The following is a 14,267-nucleotide window of genomic DNA, read 5'->3' as shown; positions in this document are numbered from 1 at the left end:
AAGTTGCTGAAATGGTTGCCATGGTTGGCCAATGTTCAGATGTTGCTTCTATGTAGTGGGGCTATATTCACAGAGAAGACTGTCCCAATATCCACTGCAGCTGTCTAGCTTGCCAGTCATGACTCTACTGACTGAAATAAAGTGTCTAGGGGTATTGCCATGTCAATTATACCTTCAGCTGAGAAAAGGTTGTGTTAGGGAAAATGGTAGATGGAGATACAGCTGGTATTTAAGGATTCAGCTAAAAAGAGAAGTAAGGAGAGTATAACCTCAGCACTCTGTGGAGAGGACAGCAAAGTGGAGAAGAAGGGAAACACCTGAAAGTGGGATACAAGCTCTCCTGAAGATCAAGCCTAGGCAAAATTGTTACTGGATGACCAATGATGTTTTAGTTGTAGATTCCTTTGCTAGAAAGTGCTCAAACTAGTGGCCTTTGGAGTTCTTCCAGCTCTACAGTTCTATGACTCTATAATCCCCAGCTGGCTATGAGCCTGCATAACACTGTATAGCTGCAGGAGTTTCAGCCTTCAGTTTTTCCGGTCCTAACACCCTTGCAATCCCAGGCAGGAACAACCTGCTCCAGGCAGAACGGGAGACAAGGAGGTGTGTTCCTGTTAAGACTTGCCACCTGAAGAACTCCAATCATGATAATACCACAGGTGGAGGTTACACCCTGTTAAGGCTACCATCCTTGGAGATCCAGTCCTGCCAACACTCTCTACAAGCTGAAATCCCATCCTGTCAAGACTTACCATCCCTGTAGATCTGGATCTGCCAATACTTGTGAATCTGCCACAAACTGAGTAGTGTTACTAATAAGGTCACCATTGCAGCATGGACATGCATGTAAGTTATCACTGAGGGTGAAGTTTTGGACATGTTCTACTATGAACTCATAAGGTAGGCTGAGACTCTACTCCCATTATGAACATGGGAAGAATATTATTGCTGTTAGCAGTACTAATGAAATATCTTACAGGGCTGTTGCAAGAATTAAGGTGATCAGATACACTGTAGCACACTCGGAAGTCTTTAAACAGAGGCTGGGTGGCCATCTGTCAGGTATGTTTGATCAAGAATTCCTGCATGGCAGGGGGTTGGACTGGATGGCCCTTGTGGTCTCTTCCAACTCTGTGATTCTATGATTATTTAAGTTGGCTTGTTTTCATGCTAGCAGAGATAAATATTATTTGGTGCAAACTTTGACAAAGCTTACTTTTTTTGTACAACAACTCCCAGAATATCCTAGCCACTACAGCCATTAGTTATGATGGCTGGAGGTTTCTGCAAGCTGTAGTCCAAAAAAGGTTCCCCCCCCCAGCTCTGATTATTAAGTCTAGATGTGTGCTGAATGTGGGGCTCACCCCCTCCTAGGCTTGCCTCAATATATCTGGATATGTTACCCACCTTCAGTGACATGGAGTCCTCTGTTATCTAAGAATGGAAAGAACATGCAGGAATATTCAAATACCAGATGAAAAACAGATTTCTGAGTATCAGGAAATCCTGATAAGGAGAATCTAGGACAGATAAAACCACCATTAGAACTGATGATCTCGGTTTTAACTATCTGTCATCTGAACTAGGCTAGAAAAGGTACTACTTCTGTCAGCCTTGACATGGTTTTTGCAAAACATATTGCCTTTAATGTTCTTTTTTCAGGCATGGGGCTCCGATCTTCTACTATTCACTTGGGACTATCCTAGTGAGTTCTGAAAGAAAAGAAAGAGGAGAGGAGAAAGAAGATACATTATGTAAACACAAAGCAGTGTTAACTATTGTTCCTAGTCTACCTTTTGCCAAATTTGTAGCAGACTAAAGCATATGCCAGAAACCCACTGAAACAAGGTTGTTTTGTTGGTTCTTTTAGTTTTCCCAGGAGATGTTAGCATTTTTTTAAGCAAAGGCACTCGTGACAATCAAATTAACCGTTCTCTCTCTCTTTGGCAAAAGAGTCATATAAAGGACTCCAAAGTGCCTTCCTTTCTTTAAAGCCTGCGTGCCTTCAGCTTGCCTCAATAGAGCAAGTGTTTGCAAGGTGTATTTATGTTCTCTCCTTATATCATTCCAAAGGATTCCTGCCAGCACATCCCATTACAAAGACTAATGCTTTCCCTAAATGCAAATGAAGATGGTTTAGGACCTGGCTTAATTAAATCTCTCTTTTCTTTTAATTAGTTGCATGGGGAGATGATACCAGCCTTCCTTTTGCCTTAAGCCCTTTAAGATATTATCATGCTTATCTCAGTTTGTGGGTCCAAAAGTTGAGGTGTTATCTAGCTCTGTGTGAATGAAACAACAGTCCAGGTTCTCTGGATTCTCTCTCTCTATCGCACCACACACACACTGCAGCTTTTGCAAACTGCATTTCAAAAAGGAGAACAGCTTTTTGTGTGTGACTGGATTGTGCCAGCAGGCACTCCTTTGAACAACACAGACCATTGAACATGGAGGAACAATATTAGGTGAGGTGTTATTTCCTCCTTTGTTATTAATCTCCTGCGGTAGCTGACAATTTCCACGAGGAACTCAATTTTGGGGAGATTTATTTGTGCAGTCAAGAAGCAGAGTGGACTCTCAGACAACTGGGAGCCAGGCAGCGGCTGCTTAAAAGCCAACAAGACATTCAATAAATGCAGGATGAGAAGGAAAGCTCTCTCTCCCTTTACCCATCCCTCCTCCTTTCTGTTGCACGAATTAGAATTCCAATAGGGTTGTCAGCTTTTTAACTAGCCATTGTAGCCAGTGGCGTCTGGTGCTTTGCATGTCAGTGGGATAGTGAACCTGCTCTGGTTTGAAGGAAAGATACTGAACCTAGTTTAAGGACAGAGTTTGAACCTTGGACAGCTCCCTGAAAACCTGGTCTGACTGTAGGGGTGCCTTTTATAGCAGGGGGGATATATACTTACCAGTTGTAGCTCAAAAAATATCTTCTCCATACTCTGGTTGCACCAACACTGCAGAAATAATTGACATCAATTTAAGGGTTGCTGCTCCATCCTATGGAATTCGGGGATTTGTCATTTTACAAGGTTTTTCGTTTTCTCTGCCAAGAGTGTTGGTGATGCACAGACTGACAAATCCCAGGATTCTGTGGGGTGACAGTTAAAATGGTATCAAATGGCATTATTTCAACTGTGTAGCTGCACCCTCAGTTTAGAGTGACTTACCTGCCAATGTGGGACACTCAAATTGTTATTAACAGTAAAAGAATAGGCCAGGCTAGGATTTTTAGGGGGATGAATTGATAGTCATAGGAAAAGCTGTCTAGGTATGATATCTGTGGTAGCCCTCTAGAAGCTGTTGGACTCCAACTTCTATCATCCCCAGCCAGCAAGGCTCAAATGGTCAAGGATGATGGAAATGTTATAACAGCAGAATTTGGAAAGCCAGAGGTTCTCCATTAGTTTCATACAACCTGATCAGATGTCAGAGATAGGGCTGCCAGTTTTTGAAGCAACCCCTGCAAATGACCCTTAAGAGCATACCAAGCAGCAATAATTCAGAGGGTCTTTTCAGACACTATTAGGAGAGACCTAGCCCAGAGATATCTGGTCCAAATCCCCATGAAGCAACAAAACACAGTGGGTGAATTTAAGCCACACTTTCTTATCTTAATCTACCTTGCAAGGTAGTTAGGAAGATGAAAATGGCCCTGTAGGAATGAACCCTTTGCAGTGCCCTGTGCTCTTTCATGGATTATGATGCGAAGGATAACAATTTTAATCTTAGATCTGACCTGAATTTAGAAAAAGTACCATTTTTGGACAGAGTCCCAGATTTCTCTTTCTGAACTGCTCTTTGGCACCTTTTGTGTATAGATACATCTTCCTATAGTTTCAGTTCTGGTCTGGAGGAGAGAGAACTGTACTTCATTGACACCCTGCTAAGTTAAGAAGGGGAAAGCAATTCTATCTTTTGATCCTGTGATAAAGTTCATTTGAAGAGTGTCTTGGGACTTTTAATTCTCAATTTTAGGATTTAAAACAAAATCCAACTGTGCCTAGTGAGAGTCATTGCCTCTTTCTCCAATGCAGGGCCTGAAAAGAAAAGGTCAGTGATTTGGAACGTAAAGGAGATCTCTGAGGTCAACATATTCAGAACACCATGACAAGAATTTAGATGAACATGAACTGCTACTACAAAACTCCCTTCACTCATACACAAAAGGAACAAGAGCTGAGGCTGCATCTGCACTGCAAAAAATAATGCAGCTTTACACCACTTGAACTATCATGGCTCCATCCTATGGAATCCTGGGATTTGTATTTTGTTCTAGTGCCAGAGCTCATTGATAAAGATGTGGAATAGCACTGGGCTTGGGACAGAGCCCTGTGGCACCCCACTGGTCACTTTTCTCCCAGATGAAGAGGAGCCATTGCTGAGCACTCTTTGGGTTCAGCCAGTCAACCAATTACAAATCCATTTAACAGTTGCATTGTCTAAGCCTCATTTTACTAACTTGTTTGCAAGAATGTCATGGGGGACCTTGTCAAAGGCCTTACTGAAACCAAGATATTCATGGTTAATGGTTTCAGGAATATGAGAACATATATTGTATTTCCTTGTAGGGGTGTCTGCAGTTTTCAAAACCAGGAAGCTCCGGACTCTGCAAATTGGCCAGCTGAGCTTGGATTCTAGCCAGAAGTTACCTGTGATTCACCCAGCCAGCAGCGTCAGTGGCAAAACGTATATAATAACAGGATACATCCTGAATTAGAATTGAATTTGCCACTGGTAAGTCACTTTTTTTAGCTGTGTGCTAAACTCCAAAGCTTAACTCCCTCTGTCAGTTATTCAACCAAGTAAATCTTTTTTTCAGATCTGGTGGCCCACAGCATGCAGAGACATCCTCAGAAGCGACAGGAGACCATTGTCTCTGCAGGATCCATTTGTCTTTCTTAGTCACCTTCTTAAAAATATGACCCAAATCCTTATCTTAGATGACACAGCTTTAGCAAACTGATAAGCCTGTGAAAGAATCAGGAAGTTTTTTCCCCCCTAAACTAGCCTCACAAAACTTTTGGCTTAAATACTCTCAGACACCCAGAGACAAGGGCTGTTAGCACCGGAAGAAATCAGCCATTGAAATTTAATGGCTAGAATTCTGTTTGTGTCATACACCTTTGTAAATTCTGTCTTTGGTTTGATTGTTGTGCAATGGACCTATTCCATTCATGGTTGCATAAGCAGAATTCCACTAGTGTAACTATTTTGTTGTTGTGTGCCTTCAAATTGTTTTCAGTTTATGATGATCCTAAGGTGAACCTATCATGGAGTTTTCTTGGCAAGATTTTTGCAGCGAGGGTTTGTCATTGCCTTCTTCTGAGCGTGAGAAAGTGTAATTTATCCAGAGTCACTCTGTGAGTTTTCTTGGCCAAACAAGGATTTCATCCCTAGTCTTCTGGTGTTACAGTCCAACACTCAAAACACTACACTATGCTAGTTCTTTTAAATATTTTACATGTGTCTAAATCCTATTATTAATCTCAGCTAGAGTTGATTCTTTTAATCAGTTGGAAGTACCTACATATTGAGTCACCATCCAACAATGGATTTGGTGGGTCTACTCTAGTTGGGATTAACCAGCAGGATTTCAGAAAGCTGTACATTCTTTGATAGTGAATAGCTATTAATCAGTGTAACACTTCTTTCACTGGAATTTTAGATACAAACATTATCATTCTCTATTTCACAGTGAAACAGTAAGTAGGCATATAGGCCAATGTGGGTATTCAGCAGAAGGATAATGTAGTGTTGATGGTGTTATGTAACTATTTGTCAGTGTCTTCAGTGTACCATTTGATTCACTGAGATTGCAGAAACAGCCACTGTGCATTCTTTCCATTGCCTAATAGGAGAATAAGCAGGTACATTGATATATGCATACACTGATTAGTTGCATTATGTCAGTGTTCAGCATAAATATGGCATAGCAAAACCACTGTGTAATGATGTGATGCAGTTTTATAATATGCAAGCACGATGTAGGATACACACTGAACTGTAGTCCCAGACCAAAAAAAAATCCCTTATTAGTTCTCTAGGGGGTTGTCCCCACAAGTGAAAAGAAATAATTTTGCCCAGTTTTGAAACCTGCCTATAAATGACACACATGACCAAAACAGGAGAAAACCAAAATGAAGCTGTGCTCCTGGGCTAAACACTGGAGCAAAATAACCCCAGGTTGCTTTGGTTCAATTCAGAAAGTGCTAATTATCACATTGATGTGCAGACTGTGCACAGATGTAGAGATGGGGGAATGAACTGGAAAGCCACCATCACCATTGCTGCTCTTTGGTTTTTTTGCTGCCCACTCACATATTGATCTCACATGCTCAGGAGTGGTCAGTGGCACCATCAACCCATTGCACAACTCAGGTAGCAAAATCACAATGAACACAACAGGTCTCCAACAAGACAATTGATTTAAGAAGAACAATAATAAACTAGCTGGTCCAACAAGGGGGGCATTGGAGAAGAAGGAAATGAGGGCATGTATGGGGGCCTTCAAAATCATGCTGTGCCATTGTGTCACTGGGCACACCAATGCACTGTAATGGCAATCAAACACTTGTGCAACCAAGTGGCCAGTTGCAAGGCTGTTTGTACAGGATGTCAAATGGGCTAGCAGCTGGGCAGGATGATGGAAACAACTGGCAAAACCAGTATCTGGCAGTATCTCCATGTGCATGTGCACATGCATTGGGGTGGAACAGAAAAAAATAATGGTGCAGCACTGCTTATGCCCACAAATGCCCGGTTTTTGCCAGTCTAACCTTGCAGGAGAAGGGGGATTGTGTGGACTGCCCATTGATGTTTGGCCCATTGTAGGAGCTGGTAGTGTGGTCGATGGGTTCTGCCCATGAATAGGAAAACCCAGAGGTAAGCCGGCTTTTCCCCTCCATCTGCCCAGTGCCTACAGTGAAGTGTATAACAAACTGGGACAGCTACTTCTTAACGTTATTCATTTTGATTCCCCAAAAAGATGCCATTGATCAGGATATGTAAGTACTGGAAGTACAGGTCCCCAAAAGTAATTTTTCTAAGTTCTGAAAAGCACACATCAAAATGGGGGAACACAGAAGTGTCATCATTATTATCAATGGAAGAAGAGAGTATTAAGATTGAAATGTCAGCAAAGTTCAAATATCTGAAGGGCTGTCAAACCAATAGTGGAGTAAATTTGTTCCTCATTGTTCCAAAGGATAGGAGCTTTCCACTAAATGTATGAAGACCGTCCTGACAATTCAAGCTGTTTGATGCTGGAACAGACTGGCTCAGAAAGCAGTTGGCTCTTTTTTATTAGAGAATCTAAAGCCGAAGCTGAATGACCACATATTAATGGTGCTGTAGCAGTTAATTTCTATAGGAGTAGGTGCTTAGAGTGATTGGACAAGAAGTCGATTCAACATTATGATTCTTTGATTTGTGGAACATTATGATTCTAACATTATGATTCTTTGATTTGTGGAAAAGTTAAACTGAAAAGGAAAAGGCACTTTTTGGAGTACTTTGTGATGAGACAGAAATGTTGGATGGACATCTGGTGAGGAATGATTTTATGACATGTGTCTATACGTTTGGCACGAGGAAAGAAAATTTGGGATTAATAGCTTATTTCAGATAGTATCAGTATGATTAAAGTTATATGTTACTTTATCCACAATGAATCATGTCCACCATGGCTCACAAGAAATAATCAAAGCATAGCACCATAAATGAGCAATTCATTACAGAGTATATCACACAAACTCACGATGGACAAATCAGACTCAGCACTGGGATGGAATGATAAGAAATCAAATAGAAAAAGCAAGATTATAGGTGTTTACCTTAGCTGCAGCCAGACCACTGGTCTTTTTGGTATTATCTATACCAGGTGTAGGAAAAGTGCAGGCTTTGGGCAGCAGATGTTTTAACCTATCTGTGCAATCTGACTCAGTGAAGGTGTATCTGGAGCATCTGGCTCCTGAAGACAAACTCTCCCCAGAGCCTGAGCACTGCTGACTTGATAAACTTCAGCCAGAAAAGGTAAATATGTCTCTCTGGCTGTACTTCGTGAACGGAGATTCAGGAAGGACTCATCCCGCGCTTTGATGACTAAAAAGGCCAATCTGAGATAAACAAGTCCAGTTGCAGAAAGCACAGCAGAAAGTCTCCTTGAGTGATGTTTCCGGGTTGTGGTTCTTTCTGCGTTGTCGTTTCTCTTTGAGACTCGTTCAGCGTGAGCTTTCGAAAAAGGCTGCAGCATCGTGGATAGTGCGTCTCCATGCCTCCCGATGCGAGGCCAGGGCGGACCATTGTTGGTGATCAGTTTGGCTGAGCCTAAGATGTTGTTTCAAGGAGTCCTTGTATCTCTTCTTTAGGGCACCCCTCTTATGCCGACCCATGGCGAGTTCACCGTAGAATGCTATTTTTGGGAGGTGATGGTATTTCATCCTAGAAACATGTCCTGCCCAGTGCAGCTGCATCCTCAATAGCATGGCCTCAATGCTGGTGATCCCTGCTTGCTCAAGGACAGCAACATTTGTCACATAGTCAGTCCAGTGTATATTTAGAATTGTGCATAAACAGCGCTGATGAAAGCGTTCAAGGAGTCGTAGGTGCTGGTGATAGGTGACCCATGTTTCAGACTCATAAAGAATAAACAGTACAATACACACTGATTTTTGTGCTTTGCCTCAAGTGTTTGTTACTCCAGACTCTTTTGTGAAGCCTTCCAAAGAGCTCTGCAGCTGTTGCAAAGCAGGATGTTAGGTGCTGCAGAGCTGCTTCCATATGGGCAACGAGGGCAGCATCGTCAGCAAAAAGCAGCTCACGGACTAGATAGTTTAGAGTCTTTGTGCAAGCCCTCAGACGGCTTAAGTTAAACAGGCTACCATCAGTACGGTAGCATATATAAATGCCGTCTTCTTCTTTGAGATCTGCCGTAGCCCTTTGGAGCATCATGCTGAAGAAGATTGTAAATAGAGTTGGAGCGAGAACACAACCTTGTTTCACACCATTAGTTATTAGAAAGGGCTCCGAGAGAGCATCGCCATATCTGATTTGACCTTGCTGGCCTTCATGTAGCAGGATGATCATTTTGAGCAATTTGGGGGGGCATCCTAGTCGTTCCAGGATCTGCCACAGACCTTTTCTACTCACAATATCGAAGGCTTTGGTAAGGTCGACAAATATTACATAGGCGCATTACACACCGCCATAAGGGACGTCCTTAGGATGTCCCATTTTGAAAAAGGGGCATCTCTTCCAGACCTTCATAAAATCCTCTGGAATCACCCAGATCTGCACAACGTTGAGTCATTTCTGCTAACTTGATCCACCACTTGTTCTGAATGTCTCTGAGTTTTTGTTGGAGTTCACTACATGCAAGGCGAAAGGCTGCTTTTTTGTACATGGCAAGATGGCTGGGCAAGGTGTGCCTTGTGAGCAGTTCTCTTCTTTGTCAACAGCTCCAGGATCTCTTGGTTGTTTTCATCAAACCAGTCTTGATTTTTCTTGAGGGAGAATCCTAAAGATTCTTCCACAGATTGCAGGATGCTGTTTTTGATATTTTGCCAAAGCACTGTAGGAGAAGAGTTTACAGGATTGTCTTCAAGTTTTGTTTGCAAATTTGCCTGGAAATTGTCTCTCATGGCAGCTTGTTGAAGATTGTTGACTTGGAGTCTCCTCTTTAGGATGCCACCCCTCTTAGGTTTAAACTTAAAGTGAAGATTTAGTTTACATCTTACAAGGCGATGATCTGTTTGACATTCTGCACTGGGCATCACTCGGGTATGAGGGACATTGTGAATATTTCTCTGGCGCACTAGGATATAGTCAATGAGGTGCCAGTGTTTGGATCGGGGATGCATCCAGGTTGTCTTCAAGCTATCTTTCTGCTGAAAGATAGTGTTTGTAATAGTCAGCTGCTGTTCTGCACAAAACCCTAGCAGGAGGCGTCCATTATCATTACAGTTTCCAACACCATGCTTGCCTAAAATACCTTTCCAGGCTTCGAAGTTCTTTCCTACTCTGGCATTGAAGTCACCAAGGATAATGATTTTGTCTTCTGCAGGGACTTTTTGTATAAGGTGGCGTAGGTCTGAGTAGAATTTGTGTTTCTCCACAGGGTTGGTTTGCATAGTTGGGGCATATATACTGAAGAGAACAACATGTGGGAGGCGTAAGGATATAATGCGATCAGACTGTCTTGTTGGCAAGGTTTCGAGTTTGGAGGCAATGGAGTTTTTGATCATAAAACCTACACCTGAAAGATTTTTTTCAGTTTTCGGTTTGCCAGACCAATAGAATGTATAGCTGGCACTGTGTTCTTTAAGGCTGCCTTTCTTGTGGAGACGAACTTCACTAAGAGCAACGATGTCATGACAGTTCATGGGCTATTAAAGCAGAAAGACGCTCAGGACGTCTACTATCTGCAGAATCTTGCATGGTTCTCATGTTCCAGCATGCAAGCGTTAGTCTATTTGCACCTTTGGAGGCTGGTGTGTGCTTTTGTTTCTTTGTCTTTATTTGACCGCATCAGAAGATGCCTATTGGCCATAGCTTGCCAACTGGGTAGATGGGGATGAGCTTTCTTTAGGCCACCTTTTCTAGGCCCTTCTCCATATGGAGCAAGCAGTGCTCTCCTTAAAAAAGGCTGCTTGGTCATTCAGAATGCTGCCGAACAAGACTGTCATCCCCCGGGTCAGTCCCAAGGGACCAAAGTCCTGAACCGCCTGCATGCAGGGTTGGGTCTGCAGTTTCCAGTGCATCTTTACACCTGCCATTTCATCCCTCACCTATTGCTACAGGGCTTTTTCAGAAGTTGGATATATCCTTCAAGCCTGTGCAATGGATTTTTCTGGTGGAGCGCAGCATGCACAGAATTGGCCTCACCCTTTAAACCATAGGTTCAACTGCTGAGGCTTTGACAAGCATGGACAATGGCAGTGAGGTCCTCGGGTCGTAGGTTTGATTAGAGTTTCCTTCTTTTAGATGGTTGACCTTATAGGGTTAGACGAGCACCATCTGCCCGGGTTTGGGATTAGAGTTTTCCTTCTCCTAGGATGGTTGCCATAAGGCTAGAGAGCCCATCCTGCCCTTTGGCGCTCTTGGTCAGACCCTTCAGTTGTGACCTGTCTGGCATGGGAGGCCCTACCGGTGGCTATTATACCACCAACAGCATAGCTCACAATTTAATTAGTGTACGCAAGCCTCTCCCCCACAACAAGGAGGCGTCAATAGAGAGGAGTAAATATGTACATATTTAGTTAATTTATATCCCACTTTTTCCCTAAATATGGGACCCAAGGTTGTGTACAAACCTTTAGAATGCAATAGAATTACAGTGGGACCTCAGTATCTCCAGGGGATCCATTCCGGACCCACCCCCCAGATACCATAAACTTCAGGACTTCAAGTCCCATTGTCCTCAAAGGCAGCACGTTCACATGGCCGTGCCACCATTAGGGACAACAGGACTTCAGGTAAACCTCCATTGTCCTGAAGTCCCGTTGTCCCTACTGGCAGTGCTCCTGTGTACACATGCCACCATTGGAGACAACAGGGTGTTCTTAATGGTGGTGTGACCACGTGCATGTGCCACCATTGGGGACAATGGGGACTTGCTACCATAGATGCTTAAATCTGCAGATGGCAGCCTGTGGATACCAAAGTCCCACTGTATATATTTTAAAATAACCTCTAAATACAGAAGGTAAAATACAATTTAACTAACTTTCATCTAAAAATACAAATTAAAGTAGCATTAAAAATAGAAATTTAACAAAAAAATTTAAAAAACAACACTACAACCCATCCACATTAAAAACTCTGTAATCAGCAAATGCCTTCTTACATAAAAATATCTTCACCTGCTGGCAGAAAGAGAGCAAGGAGAGTGCCAGTCAAACTTCACATGGAAGGAAGTTCTACAGTATGGGAGCAGCCACAGAGACAGTTCTCTCCTGAGTCCTCACCAATCAGACCAGTAAAAGTCGTGGGACAGAGAGAAAACCTTCCCCTGCAGATCTTAAAGTATGTGCTGGTTTATATAAGGAGAAATTTCAAATAATCAGGATTCAAGCCATGTGAGGCTTTAAATGTCAAAAACAGCACTTTGAACTGTGCCTGGAAATAGACTGGTAGGCAATGTATCTGTTTCAACAGGGGAGTCAAATGAAAGGTAGGTGGTGAGGAAATACCTCTTTCATTTGCAGAGCAATGGTGACCAAAACAGGAGCAGGAAAGGAGTCAATATCTCATGCACAGGCTTAAAGTGAAAATGCTGATCAATTAGCCACCTGGCTGTTAAGTCCAGGCAGCCATAAATTTTCCAGGAGCAGAGTGGTGTTCTTGTTACAGACAATTAAACAACAAACAAGTAAACTCTTTCCTATGCTTTTTGATTTTTTGACATTCTGATCTGTTAGGACTGCTACAAGTAATACATCTTGACTTTGTCTTTCTTTGGCTTAGTTTTTTATTATGGTGAAATGTCTGGAAACTATGCCCTATGAGGATTGGTTTAGGAAGCTGGGTATGTTTAACCTGGGGAAAAGAAGATTGAGAGATGGCATGATAGCTATGTTTAAATGTTTGAGGAGTGGTCACATTAAGGATGGAATAAGTAAATTTGTTTTCTAATAATCCAGAGACTAAGACTTGAGTGATGGCTTCCAACTACAGGAAAAGAGATTCCACCTTAATATTGGAAAGAACTTCCTTACAGTAAGAGCTATTTAATGAGAATAGGCTGCTTCTGTTTGTGAGGCCGAAAGAGCATTTCAAAGAGAGAAAGTGTACATAAAATAATGCCTATTGTTGAAAAACTGAAATGCTGAAAGGTGCATAATTGGGGGAGGGACAACCACCCTCTAGTCATGGATACAAGCTCCAGGAAAAGCGATTTCACCTCAACATTAGGAGGAACGTCCTGACAGTAAAGGTTGTTCGACAGTAGAACAAACTCCCTTTGAGTGTAGTGGAGTCTCCTTCCTTAGAGGTCTTTAAACAGAGGCTGTATATGGACATCTGTCGGGGATGCTTTGATTTAGATTTCCTGCATGGCAGGAGGTTGAACTGGATGGCCCTTGCGGTCTCTTCCAACTCTATGATTCTATCGTTCTATGGGGGGGGGGGATTGAGTGACTTCAGTAAATTGAGCAAATAAATACACACATTAGGAAAAATGTATCCGAAATGTGCACAAGAAAACAAACCGTCTTGCAACCTGCTATGAAACAAGGACGGCGAGGAACCAAAGATTAGAGAAACTTGGCAGAGTTAATGAGGATGAGAAATGAAAAGATGTTCACATTCCTAGAAGATGGAAAGGAAATATGAATATACATTAGAATCTGAATGACAAAACTCAACTGAACCCAGAAATTGATTGAAAGACCAAAGAAGTACAATATAGGACCTCCAAAACTTATCAAAAAGAATCTCCATTATAGAGGAAACCTGTACAGAACTGTCCAATTAAAAAGATTGTATGTACAGCGCTGTGTAAATTTACAGCGCTTTATAAATAAAGGTTAATAATAATAATAATAATAATAATAATAATAATAATAATAATAAATAGAAATGACGCAGTACTAAAGAAAGCAGGTCTCTTCATGCAAACTATGAAGTACATCTTCATATTACTATACAAAGAAACAATATGATAAATAGGCATTACTTCAGAGTTCTTTAGCAAGAAAGAAAGAAAGAAAGAAAGAAAACTTGAGGACTGTGACAAAAATATGGTGTGCAAACCAAAGCTTTAAGAATCCAAAAGCAACAAATTAAAACAGGCAAAGAAGATATTCAGCCAAAAGAGTTAGTTCACTGTCTCCATTGCAACTTGTGGTGTATTTCTTGGGTTGAGTAGTGTCTGAGTTGTAACTTAATATGGAAGTTGATCTGACAGGCTTTTGTTCGACTGGTATGAATATGGCACCATTATTGCTCATGGGACTTTACAGAGCATAGTAAGCAAAAAGACAGATTCCTGCTTCACTGAGTTGACTGTTTAAATTTAGCTTCATAACAGATGTGGTGTGGGGAATCTATTATTGGATCTCCTAATGTTTTCTCTTTAAAAAAATATCTAAAACAGCTGCCCAGGACATGCAGCTTCCATTCATTCTGATGGGAGCAGTATTGCTCTTTCATTCTTCTTGTGCTATTTTACCAATTTTAATTACTTCCTTGGACACAGAATATTACCCCCCAGGTGAAATATTTAAAAGTGTCCTACCTAGTTGCTCTGCTCTGAAGAAAACCAAAGA

Source organism: Sceloporus undulatus, chromosome 6 (genome assembly GCF_019175285.1).
Source record: "Sceloporus undulatus isolate JIND9_A2432 ecotype Alabama chromosome 6, SceUnd_v1.1, whole genome shotgun sequence".
Lineage (NCBI taxonomy): Eukaryota > Metazoa > Chordata > Lepidosauria > Squamata > Phrynosomatidae > Sceloporus > Sceloporus undulatus.
The sequence above is the reverse complement of the archived record's forward strand: the minus strand, read 5'-3'. Positions refer to the sequence as shown.